The sequence below is a fragment of the Pongo abelii genome, chromosome 12, assembly GCF_028885655.2.
Source record: "Pongo abelii isolate AG06213 chromosome 12, NHGRI_mPonAbe1-v2.0_pri, whole genome shotgun sequence".
NCBI classification, from domain to species: Eukaryota; Metazoa; Chordata; class Mammalia; order Primates; family Hominidae; genus Pongo; species Pongo abelii.
Window position 1 is genome coordinate 68,634,969 of NC_071997.2, and position 20,596 is coordinate 68,655,564.

General features: G+C 38.4%; 1 protein-coding gene and 1 pseudogene across 9 annotated transcripts in view; both read left to right on the top strand.

Moving 5' to 3' along the window:
- The window catches only part of WDPCP (WD repeat containing planar cell polarity effector), a 720,444-nt gene that overhangs the window by 76,685 nt on the left and 623,163 nt on the right, over positions 1 to 20,596 (top strand). The window lies entirely within an intron of this gene.
- Positions 11,516 to 13,773, top strand: LOC129056634 (heterogeneous nuclear ribonucleoprotein A1-like; annotated as a pseudogene).

Sequence of the window (20,596 nt, forward strand, 5' to 3'; positions counted from 1 at the left end):
AATAATTCTCAGGGTGACTGCTTAATGGGTATGAGGTTTTCTTTTGGGGTGATGAAAATGTTTTGAAACTAGAGAGAAGTGATAGTTGTATAACATTGTGAATGTACTCAAAGTCACTGAATTGCACACTTCAAAATAATTTTATCTTATGTGAATTTACCTCAATAAAAAGTAATAATAATAATTATCAGGGAACAAGAGCTGATAATTATCAATAATTATCAGTTGTAGAATTCCTCTCACAAGAAAAGTCCAGGAATTTTAGTCAGTCATCACTGAGGTCATAGAATTCCCTAGAGATCTGGCCATCTGTGACCCTCCCTGCAACACCACCACCCTGTACCGTTTGAAGCCAGCTGGATTTAATCTACCACTTAAAGATTCTATTTTTAAAAACAACTTCTAACAGCAATTTTTTGGCACAAATAAATAGCCATAATGGAAGAAAATGAAAATAACTCCTGACTAATCTCTGAATATATCCTTTTTAGGTATATTTTTCTACATAATTTCACTAATCAAAACACTTTTTTGTGCTACATTTCAGAATATATGAGAAGAATTTTGGTTTCATGAAGTTTTAGTCATACTAAATTAACAACATGTGTATTTTGGATGCATTTCATGAGTTATGTTATTCTTACTGCAAATGAATTCATTTATTCCATCAACAATTTTTTTTTTTTTTTTTTTGAGACAAAGTCTTGTTCTGTTGCCCAGGCTGGAATGCAGTGGCACAATCTCGGCTCACTGCAACCTCTGCCTTTCAGGTTAAGGTGATTCTCTGCCTCAACCTCCTGAGTAGCTGGGATTACAGGTGTGCCACCATGCCCAGCTAATTTTTTGTATTTTTAGTAGAGATGGGGTTTCACTATATCGGCCAGGCTGGTCTCAAACTCCTGGCCTCAAGTGATCCACCCTCCTCAGCCTCCCAAAGTGCTGGGATCACAGGTATGAGCAACCGTGCCCGGACCATCAACAAATATCTTTTTGTACTTTCTGTGTGTCAGTCAGGGTATTAGGTGCTAGGAATACTGAGAACAATAAGTCATACTCCCCAACTCAAATAAGTATGGTCTTGATAATCACATTAAATATATAGATGATCATGTTTCAAATATAGAGAGAGCTGCATCAGAAGATGAAAGTGAGCTTCAAGATATCAAGACTCTGTTTGTCATGGTCGCTGCTATATCCCCAACATATATAACAGTTCTGGTATACTGGAGAAACTCAGCAAATTTTTTCTATAAATGGATGAAGCTTTCCACAATTATATACCACCTTCATTGTTTTACTTAGTTCTTATTGCTATGGTTTGAATAGCCCCTCCAAAATTCATGTTGAAACTTAATCCGCAATGTGGCAGTATTGAGAGGTGGGGTGGAGCCCTTAAGAAGTGATTGAATCATGAAGGTTCTACCCTCATGAATGGTTTAATTTATTCATGGATTAATGTGTTATCATGAAAGGAGAACCAGTGGCTTTATAAGAAGAGAAAAAGATCTGAGCTAGCATGTTAGCATACTCAGCTTCCTCACCAGGTGATAACCTCCTTCGCGACCCTTCAGAGAGTTCCCACTAGCAAGAAGACCCTCACTGGATATGGCCTTTCAACCTGGGATTTCTCAGCCTCCAGAATTGTAAGAAATTAATATATTCTTATAAATTACCCAGTTTCAGGTATTCTGTTATAAACAACAGAAAATGGGACTAAAGACCATACATTGTCCTGCATTGACTCAAACCAAAAATGCCCAGTTATATTGGCATAATCTGAAAGGGGTAATGAGTGCATTTTTTCTTACCCTCCTCAGTGTACAAATGTTATTTCATGTTAGATTTTCAGATTGTCTGATTTTAATTCATTTAGCTTGCTCACATAATGATCAAAGGGCCACAGAAAAACCCTTATAGAAAAAGGCATCCATCCTCCTCTGCAGCCTCGTTGGTCCCCTCAGTCACCAACTCCTCTCTTTTCCCCAGTGATTCAGACTCCCATATTAACCTCTTCTCCTGTCCGACCACTTGGACTTAGTGGTTTGGTTTGGGGCCATTTGCACTGATTTGGGCCATAAGGCCCTCACTCAAGGCAACTTTTAGTATCTCAATCCTGTCCTGAACCTTGGCCAGAAAAAGATGGCAATCTTGCAATGGTCTTGAAGAACCACGCTAAGACTTTTACTAATATATCTATTTATCTGATGCACATATTTTTTTAAATGTAAGTATTATTGTCCAGGAATTAGTAACTAGACCCCCAGCCCAAAAGAAGATGTGTTAATACCATGTTATAAGGCAGCCACCAGTAATGGGGACAACATATCTGTGATGGTTAATACTGAATGTCAACTTGACTGGATTGAAGGATACAAAGTGTTGATCCTGGGTGTGTCTGTGAGGGTGTTGCCAAAGGAGATTAACATTTGAGTCAGTGGCCTGGGAAAGGCAGACCCACCCTTTAGCTGGGTGGGCACAATCTAATCAGCTGCCAGCATAGCTAGAATATAAGCAGGCAGAAAAATGTGGAAAGAGAGACTGCCCTAGCCTCCCAGCCTGCATCTTTCTCCCATGCTGGATGCTTCCAGCCCTCGAACATGAGACTCCAAGTTCTTCAGTTTTGGCACTTGGACTGGCTCTCCTTGCTCCTTAGCCTGCAGATGGCCTATTGTGATTGTGTGAGTTAATGCTTAATAAACTCTCATATATATTATATATAATAGTATTAGGATGATACTAGAAAAAGGAAGAATATCAGGCTTGTGGTTTGCCTTAGTCCATTTTTTGTTGCTATAACAGGATGCCAAAGGCTAGATAATTTATAAAGAAAAGAAATTTATTTCTCATAGTTCTGAAGGCTAAGAAGTCCAACATCAAAGTACTGGCATCTGGCAAGGACCTTCTTGCTGTGTCATCCCATGGCAGGAGGCAGAAGGGCAAGAGAGTGTGAGAGAGCAAGAGAGGAAGGAAACCAAATTCATCCTTTTATCAGAAACCCACCCTGAGATAACAGCATTAAACCCATTTATGAAGGCAGAGCCCTCATTACCTAATCACCTCTTAAAGGTCCCACCTCTTAACATTGTTGCATTTGGGATTAAGTTTGCAACACTTGAACTTTGGAGAGGGGGACACATTCAAGCCATAACATGGTTCATCCTCCCTTGAAGGAGAAGAGGGAGCCTTCACCTCCCACCCCAAGCCAAATGGGCAGGGGAGGAGCAGGAGAGCCTGGTAGTAAACCCAGTAATAACAGAGTATGGGATGTACCACTGAGTGGATGGGTGATGGCTATGGATGAGGTGGGGTGGCATCATCTGCACTGGAGATTCCTGCGGTGGGCAGGCCTTGACTCTGAAGAACTCATACATGTACCCTACAAGGAAAGCAGAATTTAGGGACTGTCACACAGAGGGCATCCTTAGAACCACAGTGTTAGTCAGAGAGAAGTGACAACCCACCAAGTTGGAAGAGATCCTTGTCCTAGACCTTCGCCCTTTTCCTACCTAATACTGGAGACTTCAGCTTTGGAAAAGGTAAGAAGGAAAGATGTTGCAGAAACAGATTCTCTAATAATCAGGGTCCCAGGTCAGTTCTACCCTAGGAGGAGGGGAAATGAGATTTAAGTTGAGGATGAGATTAAAGTCTTTAAATATACCGAGTTTTAATAGCCAAAATGAGTAGTTATGGAATCTGAAAGTTAGGAATCTAGTTTTCCTAGAAGTTCTAGAAGTTGTTAGGGGCAGGAAGGGAGATATTCCACAGATTTCATGTTGAAAGGAAGAATTGGAGAAAAAGAAATCCTTTTCCTGTGTAAACACTCTGTGTTATAGATGCAATCAAGCCCTCCTGGAACAGAGTTGTAACATTGATATGTAACAATGGATATCAACATCAACTCTGGCTGTCGTATTAAACTCTCAAGCAAGGCTTCCTTCATGGGTGCAGTCTCATAAGGCCTTATGCTCAGAAGGGGGCTTTATGCTTGGGGTTTAATGTTCTGTTGTCACCATCTTAAAGTTCTTAATACTTTATCTTCAAATTTGTGTTTGGTAAGTGAAGTCTGATAAGACAATGGAGCACGTACCTGGGGCTTGGAGCCCAGGCTCATTCACAGCCCTGCCTCCCACCACCTTCCCAAACAGCTTCTTCACTGCCCACTCCCCTATTCCCTGAAGCCCAGAGACTCATCCAGCCTCCCTCTTACTGCCCCCACCCAGTGACAGCTATCATCCATCACCCCCTGGGTGTAGGCATGGGGAGGGTTGGGACCAGTTGGGCATGGGCAGTGCCATCTTCATCCTGTACTGATAGTGCCACAGTATATTAGGCAAGAACTTGGCTGAATGAGCCTCTAGCCTAACCCTCATCCAGGTATCTGGTATATCTGGAGGTTCTGTTCATTGTGGATTGTGGCAGCAGGCCGGTGAGAAGGAGAAATGCTTGACTTAAATTTCTCACCCTGACTGTGGGCAAAGCATTGGTTTAGTGGTTGGTGGGAGGAGAAACCCAGTAGTTGGTGTATCGTGTTGGGGCAGGGGCCCCTGGCTGCTTGAAATCTCCATTGACACCAAGCCTGCAGGAACATAACATTAAATGGCAAATTTAAAATACCATGACAGGTTGAGAGAGAGAAAGTGGAAGAAAGGAAAAATATTTATATATTAGTACATGTAACAATACATGTTTCCTGCTTCCTGGACAAAAAGCCTCATATTTTCGTTTTGTACCAAGCCCTGCAATTGTGTAGCTGGTCCTGTGCTCAAGTCCCCTTTCCCAGGGAAGGATTAATTTCCTAATATGGAGTGTCCTCTACCTGACTCCCAGTGCCTGAAGCTGTGGCAAGGCTTTCCATGCCAGCTTACTGCCTCCATACAGTGGCAGATACAGGTTGCATGGACCTGAAGCTCATATAATTTAGGGGGTAGTCCTTTAAAAAACTACAAATACAAGATCGCTAGGTCCCCTCACAGGACCTTAGAAAGGGCCTGTGCAAGTGAGGGGTCCTAAAGCTTATGCTTTATGAGCTTCATGGTAACTCCACCCCTGCCTTCCCAGCATGCCTTCTATTCACTCCTGGGTCCACTTTAAGAATCTGGAGCTTTTTTTTTTTGGCCGTGCATGGTGCCTCACGACTGTAATCCAGCACTTTGGGAGGCCGAAGCGGGTGGATCACCTGAGGTCAGGAGTTTGGGACCAGCCTGGCCAACATGGTGAAACCCCGTCTCTACTAAAAAAATACAGAAAATTAGCCCAGCATGGTGGTGCGCACCTGTAATCCCAGCTACTCGGGAGGCTGAGGCAGGAGAATCACTTGAACCCAGGAGTCCGAGGTTGCAGTGAGCTGAGACTGCCACTGCACTCCAGCCTGGGCAACAGAGTGAGACTCTGTCTCAAAAAATAAAAATAAAAAAAAGAATCTGGAGCTTTTTTTAAAGATTCCAGAACTGGGCTGTACGCAGTGGCTCATGCCTGTAATCCCAGCACTTTGGGAGGCCAAGGCAGGCAGATCACTTGAGCCCAGAAGTTTGAGACTAGCCTGGGCAACATGGTGAAACCCTATCTCTACAAAAAGATACAAAAATTAGCCGGCCGTGGTGGCATGTGCCTGTAGTCCCAGCTACTTGGGAGGCTGAGGTGGGAGGATCACTTGAGCCCAGGAGGTCAAGGCTGCAGTAAGCCAAGATTGTGCCACTGCACTTCAGCCTGAGTGACAGAGCCAGATGCTGTCCCAAAAAGCAAAAACAAAACAAAACAAAAAGATTCCAGAACCTCTCCTGGTTACCCTGAAACCCACAAATTAAAAGCTAAGCAGTCATTTTTTTTTTTTTTTTTGGTGAACTTTCATTGAGGCCCTCATAATTTCAGTGTTTTTCTCTCCTGTCTTTCACTCTTCTTTGCTGCCACAGAGGAGTTACTTGTGGCCTCCTCGAAGCACCTGTTCTGCTGAACCAACCCTAGACTTCTTTATGAGAAGTCTTTCCAATTCAGTGGTGCTGGGCTGCTGAGGTGAGATGGTTGACTTTATTAAATTTTTGGCCAACAATTTTACTTAGTACTGGGAAATACAATTTATTAGGTTGGTTATAAAAAAAAAAAACAACAACACTTTATCTCAGGTTGATTGACATTGATCCTACTTGTCTTTGTGAAGGAAATAATTTCAATGAATTAATAAAATATTTGCTTGTATTAATAAAAGTCTACTGCCTTTTACTGTAGTAACAAACAACTTTCATATCACAGAGGCTTGATCACAATAAATATTTATTTCTTGCTCACTCTACATGCAGAACTCAGGTTAGCAAGGAGGTCTCTGTTCATTTTAGTGATTCAAGGAACCGGGCTGAAAGAGGTTCCATCTATACATGTGTTTCTGTGATCGCTATGGTAGGAGAGAAGAGAAACATGTGAATAAATGAATTTTGCCTGAAAGTGACACATATTTCCACTCACATTTCATTGGCCAAAGTAAATTACCTGTCTATGTCTAACTTCAAGGGGCAGGAAAGTACAGTCTCATCATATCCTCGGAAGAAGAACTAGAATATTTAGAGTAGCTCTAATGGCTACATGCCTTTTGGTCACCAAATGTTTGATTTGCTCTATTTCTGAGATGCAAAATATACCCAACCATTCCCTTAGGGAGAAAACCCCAAAGTCCTAGGCAAGCATAGCATCAAGGTCATAATCTGTGACATCTGGGTGAGGTATGGTAGTTTCTAATCATGATCTGCTTCTGTAGATCCTCCTTACACCTGTGAAATAAAAAAGACAGATTTTCTTCCTTCTCTCACCTGATACATAAGGGCTGATAAAGGAACAGGATAATTGTAATATTCTCCTTGGGGAAAATGGAAAACACACAGCAAATACATGTCTATAGAATTCTGAAATCCTGTTGGGAACAACTTTTGAGGGCCCCCTACCTGTGTTTGAGGAATGTTACCTGATTAATTCTGATTTTGAGATGCTCCTTTTGCTTATTGGTGTCTGTAGCCCCTGGATCTGCCTTCTGAAAGTTTTGTCCTTCTTCATTTTCTTCTTTGACTGAATCTAAAGTGGACATTGGGAAATATGCCTTCTTTCAGGACTGAGCAAATTTCTCATATATAACCAATTTGGACTAAGCTTTTCCTCGGGGTGCTAAAATACTCCACATTATAGTACCCCCAACTCCCACTACACATGTATAACCAACCAGTGAGGTCCCATACCTCTTGCAATTAATTGGTTCATATGTCCCCTGCAAGAGACTTTGATATGAGCACAGTGTAGTGATAAGTGCACTAGAAAATTTCTTGGCTATATGATCTTAAGCAGGTTACTTGACTTCTCTGTCTAAATTTTCCTATGTATGAAATTCTATTTTTAGATTAACAGGATTAAAGGACCAGTAAACAAAACCTTTATGTGCCAGATAAATGTTGGCTAAGTTCTTTTACATTTTTCCCTCTTTTAATCCATACACAGTCTTAGAAGGTTATTAGTATTCGTTTTTATATGAGGAAACTGGAACTCAAATAGACTAGATGACTTGCCCATGTAAGAAATGATATGGCTTGCCCATATATTAAATGATATGATAAAGCTAATAAATGATAGAGTCAAGATTCCCAACTTGATATCTTGTGTACATTCTACTCCCACACAGCTGCTCCTTGTTTTGAGGTAAATGTTATTAAATTCTATAGAAAATATATAATGTATATTTGGTTCTTTATCATGAATCAAGATGTCACAGAGTGATCATAATCATTGACAAGAATTTTGCCATCTGATTTACACATTTCTCCATTACAAAGAACTGATGGACCCTGAAATAAGGCTATTGCTTTCTTAAATTATTATAATAACAATGCAGGATGCAGCAATTCAGAGGATACAGAATTTTTTATAATGTGCTATTTCTATCATTCCAATCAAATGTAGTCAAGCAAACTTACTTTAAAAAGAATGAATATATACTATCTTCAGTGGAAATGTGGGCAAGACTAGTTCTGAGCTGTTAAATGTTTAGGAAAAATCAATAACATTCTGAATTCCAGTTCACTGATGCAGAATATGACTCAAAGCCAAAACAGGATGTTTGGGACAAATTAGGAAGAAAACTATTTTTCACTTGAGGTTCTTGTTACAACTGAGATTATCTCTTCCTCATTAAGCACAACTAATTAAAAAATCTTTTGGTTCAACATTTAATCTTCTATCTGAGATTTTACTGTTTTAATAGGAAATGCAATGAGAATTACCTGGTCTCTGACCTAAGTCAGTACATAGGAAACATTTCTGCAGGGGAGATTCTCAAAGAAGGGATAAAATATTTTGCACCTTGGTTACTAATTTTCCAGGCAGCGAGTGTGTAGACAAATTATATTTTCCCTGTTGTATATGTGTCTTGGATTTCACTAATGGACATTAGTATTTTTTGCACTATTTTTAAAAAGTCAGTTACTTAAATTTAAAACATTTGTTAAGGCCATGCATGACTAAGATGTTGGATTTTTAAAAACAGTCTATCAGAATTTAAGAGCTTTTGCCTATGAGATTCTATAGACAAGAACAATTTTATGAAATCAGAAAAAAAATTTAAGCATTATATAGGTTTGGGTACATAAATTTGCTCACTAACGTCAACTTTTGTTGTTATTTTAGTTATTCATGTCTTGAAGATTTTTTCTTCCTGTTTCATTTTCCCAATTGTAGCAGAAGCTGCCAGATGTGCATTTAAATACTTCCCTCCTCCTTCCACTGTAATAAAAGGCACATGGCTAACCAACTATACGACATGACTTTGCGTCTCCCGCTATTAGATGTAGCCATGTGAGTAAGTGTGCTCCAATGGAATGCAAATAGGATTTGTCCTTAAAAACCTCCCACACATGCTCCTCTAAGATGATAGCCCACCTCCAAGATGGCTCTCAGTGATTCTTGGCTCATGGTCCCTGTATAATTCCCTCCTCTACTGAATATAGCAGACCTGTGTAACGAACAAGATAGTGCAGAAATGATGGAATATGATTTCCAAGTCAAGGTCATAAAGGACATTTAGGCTTTCATCTTGTTCTCTTAGACTACTTTCCTGAGGGAGGTTAGCTACTATGTCATGAGGACATTCCAACAGCCCTTATAAAGATGCCTGAGTGTCAGGAAACCAAAGCCAGCTGCCTATAGCCAGGACTAAGGAAGCCATATTGGAAGCAGATACTTCAGCCCTAGTCAAGCCTTCTTATGACTGTACCCACAAAACACATCTGATGGCAAACTCATGAATGACCTTGAGCCAGAACCATTCAGCTAAGCCACTTCCAAATTTCTGACCCAAAATAACAATAATAAATATTAATTGTTGTTTTAAGCTGCTAAGTTTGTTATGCAGCAGCACATAATTAATACACCCAGTCAGCTGGATGGCAATACTCGTGAGAGTCTTGGAAATCATGTCTTGAAGATTGCAGAGCTGCTGTCAGCTCAGGTGCCTGAATGATTGTGTAAAGGAGGGCCCTTTCCTCTAGTTTCTCCGCTCCCCACATCAACCTGGACTGTTGAGAGAGAAATAAACTTTAGAGCCATTACATGTTTGGGGTCTAAAATTTATAACAACATAGCCAGCCCTAACAAATATACCAACTTTGTATTCTATTTCTTCCTTACATCAAGGCTTATTCATCTGTGACAGTATTATTCCCCTGAACAAGGATTATTATTGGCATAGTTCTTCAAACACTATCAAAAATATTGTATTGGCTACAAGGCATTACATTAAATATTCAAAGCACTTCCCCCACCTGCAAATTCTATTTTATTTGCCTAGGACTCTATGTTTACTATCAGAGTTGTGGTTGATACTATGTTGCCCTGTCCAGATCCTGTTCACTTGGTTAAAGCTTCTATCCCCAAGGTCCTATGAGTGGTGGCTGGTAATAGCTTACAGCTAGCCCACTTCTCTAGAGAATTGCCATCAACTGATAGGAGCCAACTTACTAGGGAAGTTATGCTCCCTCCATAGATGACCCACAACAGTGGCCAAGTGACATGATGGCATAAAATTCCAGCCCTTGCCACCAGGGATGACAGCTCTGCTGTGCTGTTTGTATTTCAGATCCCTCCCTTCTGTGGTTTGGGCCAGGACTAGACTTTACCTAAGACCAGATCCTTGCTTGGCAGCTCTTTTCCCTTCCCTATCATGCTCCTCTCCTTCACTTACAGGTTTTTCCCAAGGAGTCCCTCAATAAACCACATCCACCCAAATCTCTGTCTCAGATTCTGGTTCCAGGGAATTTTATCTAAGGTTACCTACTTCCATAAAACTGAACACAAGAGGTAAGATCCTCTTCTCAGGTACTTACATTACTTACATGGTTTGGATCTGTGTCCCTACCCAAATCGCATGACGAATTGTAATTTCTAGTGTTGAAGGTGGGGTCTGGTGGGAGGTGATTGGATCATGGAGGTGGTTTCTCATGGTTTAACACCATCCCCCTTGGTGTTATCATAGCAAGAATGAGATATTGCAAGATATGCTTGTTTAAAAGTGTGTAGCACCTCCCACCTCTCACTCTTCCTCCTGCTGTGGCCATGTGAAGTGCTGATTTCCCCTTTGCCTCCTGCCATAATTGTAAATTTCCTGAGGCCTCCCTAGAAGCTGCTATGCTTCCTGTACAGCCTGTGTAACCATGAGCCAATTGAACTTCTTTTCTTTATAAATTACCTAGTCTCAGGTATTTCGTTTTTTGTTGTTGCCGTTCGAGATGGAGTCTTGCACTGTCGCCCAGGCTGGAGTGCAATGGCGCCATCTTGGCTCACTGCAACCTCCACCTCCTGGGTTCAAGTGATCCTTCCACCTCAGCCTCCTGAGTAACTGGGATTACAGGCACCTGCCATCATGCATGGCTAATTTTTGTATTTTTGTAAAGACGGGGTTTCATCATGTTGGCCAGGCTAGTCTTGAACTACTGACCTCGGTGACCCGCCCGCCTCGGCCTCCTAAAGTGCTGGGATTACAAGCGTGAGCCACTGCACCCAGCCCCTAGTCTCAGGTATTTCTTCACAGCAGTGCAAGAATGGACTAACACAATACTGATATATTTTATGCATGATAGGAAGAATATATATTCAGTCCAAAACTTTGAAAAAGACTTAAAAACAGAAAAACAATAAAGAATATTAAGAAATCCAAAAGTTGGCCGGGTGCGGGGGCTCATACTTATAATCCTAGCACTTTGGGAGGCCGAGGTGGGTGGACCACTTGAGATCAGGAGTTCGAGACCAGCCTGGCCAACATGGTGAAGCCCCATCTCTACTTAAAAAACACAAAAATTAGCTGGGCTGGTGGTGGGCGCCTGTAATCCCAGCTACTCAGGAGGCCAAGACAGGAGAGTCGCTTGAACCTGGGAAGCGGAGGTTGCAGTGAACTGAGTTATCAACAAAATTGATAAATCCTAAAATGGATTAAGGATACATTCATTAACTTACTTCTTTCTGCCTGTGGTTGCCACCAAGGAAGAGTTGCTAAAGTCTCTTCCCACCGCCACCGTCATGTCTAAATCAGTCTCCTAAAGAGCCTGAGCAGCTCTTCACTGGAAGGCTGAGCTTTGAAACAACTGATGAGAGTCTGAGGAGCCATTCTGAGCAATGGGGAATGCTCACAGTCTGTGTGGTCATGAGAGATCCCAACACCAAGTGCTCCAGGGGCTTTGGGTTTGTCAACTATGCCACTGTGGAGGAGTTGGATGCAGCCATGAATGCAAGGCCACACAAGGTGGATGGGAGAGCTGTGGAACCAAAGAGGGCTGTCTCAAGAGAAGGTTCTCAAAGACCAGGTGCCCACCTATGTGTGAAAAAGGTGTTTGTTGCTGGCATTAAAGAAGACACTGAAGAACATCACCTGAGAGATTATTTTGAACAGTATGGAAAAATTGAAGTGATTGAAATTATGACTGATTGAGGCAGTGGTAAAAAAAAAAAAAAAAAAAAAAGGAGCTTTGTCTTTATAAGCTTTGATGACCATGACTCCGTGGATAAAATTGTCATTCAGAAATACCATCGTGTGAATGGCCACAGCTGTGAAGTTAGGAAAGCCCTGCCAAAACAAGAGGTAGATAGTGCTTCACCAAGCCAAAGAGGATGAAGTGGTTCTGGAAACTTTGGTGGTGGTTGTGGAGGTTGTTTCAGTGGAAATGACAACTTTGATTGTGGAGGAAACTTCAGTGGTCATGGTGGCAGCTGTGGTCATGGTGGATATGGTGGCAGCGGTGATGGCTATAATGGATTTGGTGATGTATGCAATTTTGAAGGTGGTAGAGGCTACAATGCTTTTGGCAATTACAACAATTAGTCTTCAAATTTTGGACCCATGAATGGGAGAACTTTGGAAGCAGAAGCACTGGCCCCTGTGGTGTTGGAGGCCAATACTTTGCCAAACCACAAAACCAAGGTGACTGTGTCAATTTCAGTAGCAGCAGTAGTTACAGCAATGGGAGAAGATTTTAGTTACTACCAGGAAACAAAGCTTAGCAGGAGAAGAGAGCCAGAGAAGGGACACGGAAGCTACAGATTACAACAGATTTGTGAACTCAACCAAGCACAGTGGTGGCAGGGCCTAGCTGCTATTAAAAAAAGACATGTTTTAGATAAATACTCGTGTATGGGCAAAAAACTTGAGGACTGTATTTGTGACTAAAGGTGTAACAGGTTATTTTAGTTTTTGTTCTGTAGAAAGTGTACAGCATTCCAACAAACGGTTTTAATGTAGGTTTTTTTTTGCACCCATGCTGTTGATTGCTAAATGTAATATAGTCTGATCATGACGCTGAATAAATGTGTCTTTAAAAAAAGAATAGAACATAAATCACCAGTATCAGAAATAAAAGAGAGGTTATCACTATAAATTCTACAGGCATGAAAAGGATAATAAGATGCCATTATTAAAATTTTATACTAAAAATATGACAACTTAAATAAAATGGATAAGTTCTTTGAAAAATGCAATTTACCAAAGGCAATACAGGTTAAACAAAAATATTAATAGCCTATATCGATTTTTAAAATTAAATTTATTGTCAAAAAACTCCACAGTGTAAATCTAGATTCAGATGGTTTCACTGATGAACATTCACTGAAGAAATAACACTAATCTTACACAAACCCTTATAAAAAACAGAAGGCGGGAACACTTTCCTGCTTGTTCGTGAGGCCGCCATAACTCTGATACTAAAACCTAACAAAGAAATTACCAGAAAAAAATTTGCCTACCAGTATTTTCCATGAACATAGACATAAAAATCGTTGAAAACTTAATGCATTGATTGCAGCAATATATATCAGTAATAATATAAGGTGACCAAGAAGGGTATGTCACAAAAATGTAAGATTGGTTTAACACCCACAAATTTATCACTATAACCACATTAACAGAATAATGAAGAAAAAAACCATAAGATCATTTCCATAGATGCAGAAATAACATTTTTCAAAATCCATCACCCAATTATAAAAACACTTTTAGCAAACTAGGAATAGAAGGGAACTTCCTCAATTTCATAAAAGGTAGTTACAAAAACCTAGAGCTAACATCACACTTAATGATCATACATTGAATGCTTTTCCCTAAGATCAGTAACAAAGAGTGAAGGCCCACCCTTACAACTTGTACTCAACAGTGTTAATGAAGGTCCTAGCTATTGCAATAAGACAAAAACAGGCAGCAGTGGGGAGAATAAAAATTTGAAGTAAAACTATCTCTGTATTCAGGTTTTTTTTTTATTAAGTATATGCTTTCCTATTTATTTTACCAAGGTTGTGCATGAAATAAACCAAAATATTTCAAGAAAACTTGAGTTTAGATAGGCTTGCCTTCTGAGTTAGAGTTTTTAATTTCATAGGAATTCTGTTGTAAGTTATTCTAGTTATGCTTATATAACTAAACCTAGGCAAAATTGTGAGGCAAGAGAAATTTATTTTAGTGCCTTCCTATCTTTGGGGGTTTTAAGTATATCTCTCATCCATTCTGATGCCTCCCTGTGTCTCCCAATCGTTGATTACCCAGAGGTAACATACCATTCCAGTCTATTTTTCTTCAATAATATCTCATTCTTCAAAATCACTTCTCTTTTCTTACCTGTTTTTATCACAAATATATATATTCTCCCACTGTTTCAGAGTTCTAGTCACGGTTATCAGAGGAATACATCTCAAAAACTATTTCAAACCAGTAAGTTCACAGTTAATGTGTTGTCCCTCCCAAGGATATTTGCATTGGAAGAGCATATTTATAAACAATAATAGCAAAATTAAGATAACAGCAAGACTATAGGATGGGGATATAAACATTTAATATAGTAATTTCACATAATGTGGAAGAATAGGCACCTAGTTTGTCCTTTTTTAAGAAAACAACAAAAAATTCTAGATTGTGTGTTCAAGAAATCTTAAAAGCATCAATGAACTACAGATGCTTCTTATAATGGGGGTTACTCCCTGATACACCCATTGAAAGTTGAAAATATTGTAAGTCAAAAATGCATTTAATACACCTAACCTACCAAACATCATGGCTTAGCCTAGCCTACCTTAAACAGGTAGTTGGGTGCTAAAACACCTACATTAGCCTACAGTTGGGCAAAATCATCTAAGACAAAGCCTATTTTATAATAAAGTGTTGAATATTTTATGTAATTTATTAACTCGTGTACCGAATATGAAAAACAGAATGATTGTATGGGTACTCAAATGGTTTCTACTGAATGCACATCACCTTTGCACCACTATAAATTCAAAAAATTATAAGCAAACCATTGTAAATTGGGGACTGTCTGTACAAGAAAGTAAGGAAGTCTCAGATCAGGGACTAAAAGAGGAAGGGATCTTGGAGAAGTGTAGTATTTTAGCCAGTTTTCTTTCTGAGTCTATTTGTTAACTTCTGTAAATTTGAGCCTTGGTTATCCTGAATCTACAGAGCCCACAGAGCAGGAAACAAAGATGTTTGTTTGTAGCAATTTATTAGCTCATCCCTTACTTTAAAAGAGCTGAGATATCAAAGTTCTAAACAGTCAGTGTAAGCATGACCTGGAAATAAACCCATCCCTTTCCTGTCCCTGAGGTCTAAAAAGAAAATATCCTTGACCTTTAGCAAAGAGTACAGGAGGTAAAAATAGTTGCTGAAAATTTGGAATCACAAGATGGTCCTCACACAGATTTGTAGCGCAAATTCACAGAAACTGCGTGTTACCAAAAACCGCAAGTTAAGAATTTAAATTAGAGCACCCCAGACTTGTAGTGCCTTCATATGGGTGGTCAGAAACAAATGCAAATTAATCTATAGTATCCCACCATCATCTCAGGCTTCAAAGACTTCAAAGAAATGAAACTCTAAGTAAAATGAACAACTCACAACAAAAAAACAACAAAATATACGAGTGAACAAAAGCACCATGAGTGATAAACAGCAAAAGCAAGAGCTACAAGGAATGTGTCCATATGTATTTCACATACCAGCTATAAAGTTAAAATGTTTACTATGCTTAAAGGAATAAGGGATAAGCTTCAAAGTATATGCCAGTAATAAAATATTACCAAAAACATACCCAGCAATGGGTATGAGATAATATATCAAATTAGGTTTATCCTAATAATTTGGGATTGGTTTATACTAAAAAATTAGTAATGTCGTTCACCATGTTAACAAGTTAAAGGAGAAAATTTATATGATCGTCTCAATAAATGCAGAAAAGGTGTTTGATAAAATTTAATATTCATTTATAATAAAAACATCTAGTTAACTAGGAATAGAAGGAGCTTCCTCAGTCTAATTTAAAAATAAAACTAAGGAAAATATTATATCTTGTGGTTACTTATTCAAATAATTTTATCTAAGATTAGGAACAAAACAAGGATTCCCATTTCTATTTAACATTACACTGTATGTACAAGTCACTGAAGAAAAGCAAGAAAACATATCAAAAGAATAAGGATTGAAAGAGGGATAATGCTATCATTGCTTTCAAATAATACTGTTAATATGTAAAAAAAATTCAAAATGAACTACCAATAAATTTTTTAAATGAATGTAAATTTAACAAAAGTTGTCAGATACCAACTCAATATAAAACTCTATTTCATTTCTATATAGCAGCTAGAGTTAGCAAATAACACATACACTCTTTTTCTTTTTCTCTTTCTATTCCCCCCCCCTCTATATATATATATTCATTCCATCCACATGTATTTTTAATGGAAAATACCTATGTATTAATCTAACAAAATATACAAAACTTTTAAGAAACAATAGAACTAGAAGATTCTATGTTATAAAGATATCTGTTGTCCCCAATTTGATCTACAGAATCAATGCAATCTCAATCAAATCTCTGATAGATTTTGTTTAAAAAGTCAAACATGACCATCATATTCTAAAATGTATATGGAACCAAAAATAGCCAAAACACTGTTAAAGAGGACAAATGAGTTTGTCCTACCAGCTTTCAGGACACTAATAAAGCTGTGGTTCTTAAGATAGTATAGTATTAGTGCTGGATAGACAAATAGATCTATGGAACAGAATTAAAGCCCAGAAATAGACACTGACATATATAGATACTAGATATATGATGGAAGTGGTATTGCAGATGACAGGAAAATGATGAGTTTTTCAATAAATGGTACTGGATAAAGATATCCATATGGGAAAAAATTATATTGAGTCTCTACCTCACACTATAAAAAGATAAAATTTTGGGAGAATCAAAGACCTAAAAGTAAGAGGCAAAACCAAAGCCTTTAAAAAATAATATAGGAAAATATCCTCATGGCAACAGAGTACAGAAGGATTTCTTGAACAAAGTACAAAAAGACAAACAGGTGAAAGATTGAAAATTTAAACTAAATTAAAATTAAGAATTTTAGATATGTTTCAGATCATCAAAGGACAACATAAATAGTGCAAAGACAAGTTACAAATTAGTAGAAAATATTTGTAGCATATGTTACTAAGATCTAACATCTATAGTATGTAAGAGCTGCTACAAGTCAGTGGGAAAATGACAAAATAGTAGATAAATGCACAAGACACTTGACCAGACATTTTATTGGGGAAAATTCAATGATAAAATTCAACCCCGATATTTCAACGTGGATCCTTTTCTATTTTCCATAAGTGTCGGCCAGTCTGAGAAATAAAGGGAAAGAGTACAAAAGAGAGAAATTTTAAAGCTGGGTGTCCGGGGGAGACATCACATGTCGGCAGGTTTCGTGATGCCCCCTGAGCCGTAAAACCCAAGTTTTTATTAGCAATTTTCAAAGGGGAGGGAGTGTATGAATAGGGTGTGGGTCACAGAGATCACATGCTTCAAGGGCAACAAAAGATCACAAGGCAGAACGTCAGGGTGAGATCACAAGGTCAGGGCGAAACTAGAATCACTAATGAACTTCCATGTCCCACTGTGCACGCGTTATCATTGATAAACATCTTAACAGGGTTCAAGAGCAGAGAAACGGTCTGACTAGAATTAGCCAGGCTGGAATTTCCTAATCCTAACAAACCTCTGGGCGCTGCAGGAGTCTAGAGTGTGTTTCATCCCTATCTACATCTGCATAAGGCAGACACTCCCAGGGCGGCCATTTTACAGCCCCCCCTGGGAATGCATTCTTTTCCCAGGGCTGTTAATTATTGATATTCCTCACTGGGGAAAGAATTCAGCAATATTTCTCTTACCTGTTTTTGGTAATAAGAGAAATATGGCTCTGTCCTGCCCAGCCCACAGGCAGCCAGACTTTAAGGTTATCTCCCTTGTTCCCTGAAAATTGCTGTTATCCTGTTCTTAAGATGCCCATATTTCATATTGTTCAAACACACATGGTCTACAAACAATTTGTTCAGTTAACGCAATCATCTCAGGGTCCTGAGGCAACATACATCCTCAGCTTACGAAGATGACACGATTAAGAGATTAAAGTAAACACAGGCATGGGAAATCACAAGAGTATTGATTGGGGAAGTGATAAATGTCCATGAAATCTTCACAATTTATGTTCAGAGATTGCAGTAAAGACAGGTGTAAGAAATTATAAAAGTATTAATTTGGGGAACTAATAAATGTCCATGAAATCTTCACAATTTATGTTCTTCTGCCATGGCTTCAGCCTGTCCCTCTGTTTGGGGTCCCTGACTTCCCACAACACATTTCACAAAAGAAGAAACTCAAATGGTCCATAAACATATGAAAACATGCTCACCTTCATTAGTGATTAAGAAAATGCAAATACAATGAGATATTTCCTATCTATCAGATTAACAAAAATTTTAAAATGGCCAATACCATGGGTTGATCAGCATCTGTCTTAATGGGAACTCAGCTGTGCTGGTGGGAACGTAAATGGGCACAATAACAGTTTGGCAGTACATCATAAAGAAGAAAAGAGGCATACTTTTTACCCTAGTAACTCCAGTAACTCCCTCATACTCATCAGGAGTCATACAGAACATTCATGGAAACATTGTTGATAATAGCCCCTATATTAGTCAAGATTCTCCAGAGAAAAGGAGCAAATAAGATGGAGTACAAGTGTGTGTGTGTGTGTGTGTGTGTGTGTGAGAGTGCATGCATGCGCATATGATTTTAATCATAATGCAGAGCTATAAGATCAATACCCAAACTCTAGGCCTTCCAGATGAAAGGGCTATAATAAAATAACAGTTGAAAAATCATTACCTTGTCTAATTAAAAATATATAAAACCAACAACTATGAGTTCTAGCTATGCATGTAAATACTATACATATGTTTTTAAATTTAATAATGATAGTAATCAACCAACAGTGTAGAGAAACTGGTACTCATAGTTGCTGGCAGCATTGCCAGTTGATACGATCATTCAGTGGAATAGTTTTAACCATATTAGAAATATGAAATGAGATATTAAAACATTGCCATTCTTTGACTCAGGTTTCTGCTTTGGGAAATTTAAGGTTATTTAAGAAAATAATTTTTAAAGGGCAGAACAAACCAATGTGTAAAATAATGTTTAAGGCAGAAATATTTATAAAGGCAAAACTTAAAACAATTCAAATTCCTTACTCTTTATAAATCCTCAAAGTAGAGTACATTACTTACGAAAATAACATAAATATATAACTTGTATTGGTATATGGATATATTAAACAACATCAAATGAACAACCAGACTAAACATAAATTCACATATTGTTTATATGATTAAAAAGATCTGCAGAAGCACTGAAAATATCAGAGAAATTTAGAGTAATATAAATAGTTGTGTTAGGCTTATGGGAATGTTCAATGACGTGATTATTATTTTTAAAATAAGTGGGTATATATTTAATCTGAAAGAATATATTTAACGATGAAATTTCAGGCAGTGTTATAGACAGATGGTGAAACTATTTGTGCAGGAGGTGGGGTGGGTAGGGGAAAGGGGGACCTAGAATCTCACCACATGGAAGTTTCTATAATCAGAGGGTTTTCTCTGGGTTGTGCAGACTGTGGAGCCAAAAGGCAGACTCATACAGAAGACTTCTCAAAGGGGAAAAAAGAACTGAAAGGACTATAATTAGAAAAATGTGATTGTAAATTAATTTCCCTTTAGGATGTAAGCTGCTTTTCTTTTCTTTGTTTCTTTTATTTATTTATGTTTAAAACAATTGCAACTTAGTGATTTACTACAATATATGAGAGAGGCTGTTTTCCAGAGAGTCTGAGTTCTGTGTCCTTGGTCTGACTAATTTGTTTGATTTAACATTGAGAGAAGTATGGACAGTGTAACTATGGAAGAAGCTTATCAATTAACTGGCATCCAGTTCCTTTGATGGCAGCAACATTAAGGTGGCTGTCTTCTCAGAATCTTGTCTCATTTACTGAAGACAAAAACAAGGAATGATGTGCCATTCTGAACCAAAGGCCAGCATAAAAGAAGGTCAGTGAGCAAGAGGAGAGGGCTGCATTGCTGTTGCAGCTTTTAGGTTAGAGTATATTGGAAACAAAGAAGAAGGCACCATTTCCTTAAACTGAAGCTATAAAGTATGAATATTGTGCTTGAGAAAAAGTGCAATGCAGCTAAAAGTGTGCTGTGCATCCAAGAACACTATGACTTCAACAGATCACTTCTTTATTTCAGTTTCTCCAGTTATAAAACAAAATGAGAAATAACTCCCTCTGTCTACTATCCCTCCACACCCCCACCCTTCATACATCTGGAACATATTATGACAGATTAGAAAAATCAATAATTTCTTTTTAGAACATGATGTGTATAAGTTGTCCTTGCCATTAAGGGGCTTATTACACTTTAATTAGTACTGCTTTCTGTTTTGTACATTAAGTTATGTGATTTCTACTCAAGTGTTTTGTTGAGAGATCTTAAAGTCACAAAGAGTGATAAGCAGTGAATAAATTTTTAAACATAATTTTCCATGTTATTAAAGTTGCAATAAATATATCACAATCAGTTGTTACTTTTAAGCAGCTAATGATATTTTTTAAAAAAAGCTTTTAGTATCACAAGGTCTACAATGTAATCTCCCTAATAAGATCACTTGATATTAAGTTGCTCAACTGTGCACATGGCCTTTCAAATAGAATGCCA